Raw genomic sequence first — 1,643 nt, forward strand, 5'->3', positions numbered from 1 at the left:
TAATGGATTAAATGCACCACTTAAGAGACAGAGAGTTGCAGACTGGATAAGAAAACAAAACCCATCAATATACTGCCTATAAGAGACACACCTTAGAGATAAAGACAAAAATAGACTAAAAATCAAAGGTTGGAAAAAGATATATCAAGCAAATGGCAACTGTAAGAGAGGAGTGGCAATATTAATTTCTGACCAAATTGAATTTAAGACAAAAACCACCATATGAGACAAGGAAGGATATTATATAATGATCAAAAGATCAATTGAACATGAAGATATGAGCATAATAAATACCTATGGACCCAATGAAAGAGCCCCAAAATAAATAAATCAGACTTTAAAAGAGTTGAAAGGCCAAATAGATGACTCCACAGTCATAGTGGGAGACTTTAAGACATAACTTTCATTGAAAGATAGAACAACTGGAAAGAAACTCAGCAAAGATGTACAAGAGCTAAATATTACAATCCACCAACTTGGCCTTACAGACATATACAGAGCACTTAACCCAACAGCAGCACAATATATTTTCCAGTGTACATGGAACATTTTTCATGATAGACCATATGTGAGGCCTCAAAGCAAGCCTTCATAAATTGAAAAACATTGAAATACTGCAAAGCATATTCTCAGATCATAATGCTATCAAACTAGAAATCAACAATAGGAAGATCAACAGAAAAAGAGTAAACAATGGAAACTGAACAACACCCTTCTTGAGAAAGACTGGGTAAGAGAAGAAATAAACATTGAAATTAAAAAATTCCTTGAATCAAATGAGAATGATAACACATCTTTGGAACACAGCAAAAGAAGTGATCAGAGGCTAATTTATAGCAATAACTGCACGCATCAAAAAAGAAGAAAGAGCCAAAATCAACACTTTAAAGCAACATCTCCAACAATTAGAAAAAGAACAGCAAGAAAAGCTTACAGTTACCAGAGATAGGAAAAAAATAGAGTTGAGCAGAAATCAATGAAACAGAAAATAGAAGGACAATAGGAAAAATCAACAAGACCAGAAGTTGGTTTTTGGAAAAGATCAAAAAAGTTAACAAACCACTGGCAAATTTAAAAAAGGAAAAGAGAGAGAAAATACAAATAACATGAATAAGAAACTAAATGGGTGACATCACAACAGAACCAACTGAAGTAGGAGGTCTCACACTGCCAGATCTCAAAACCTACTATACAACCACAGTAGTCAAAAAAAGTCTGGTATTGGTTTAATGACAGATACATTGACCAATGGAATAGAATTGAGAACCCAATAATAGATCCATAGACCTATGGTCAGTTGATCTTTGACAAAGGGCCAAAATCCATTAAATCATGAAGAGAATGTTTGTTTAATAAATGGTACTGGCAAAACTAGAGATCCATTTGCAGAAAAATGAAACAAGATCTGTACCTTACACCATACAAAAATTACCTCCAGATGGATCAAAGATTTAAATGTGAAACCTAAAACTATAGAGTTCCTCAAGGAAAAACTGGGGACAAATTTAAGGGCCCTAATATAAGGCATAAATAGACTATCAAGCATAACTCAAAATGCACAAACAGCAGAAGAAAAACCAGATGACTGGGACCTTCTAAAAATTAAATTTTTATGTGCTTCCAAAGACTTCTCCAAAAGAGAA

The sequence above is a fragment of the Orycteropus afer genome, unplaced genomic scaffold, assembly GCF_000298275.1.
Source record: "Orycteropus afer afer isolate SDZICR_OR568_19922 unplaced genomic scaffold, OryAfe1.0 scaffold01510, whole genome shotgun sequence".
Taxonomy (NCBI): Eukaryota; Metazoa; Chordata; class Mammalia; order Tubulidentata; family Orycteropodidae; genus Orycteropus; species Orycteropus afer.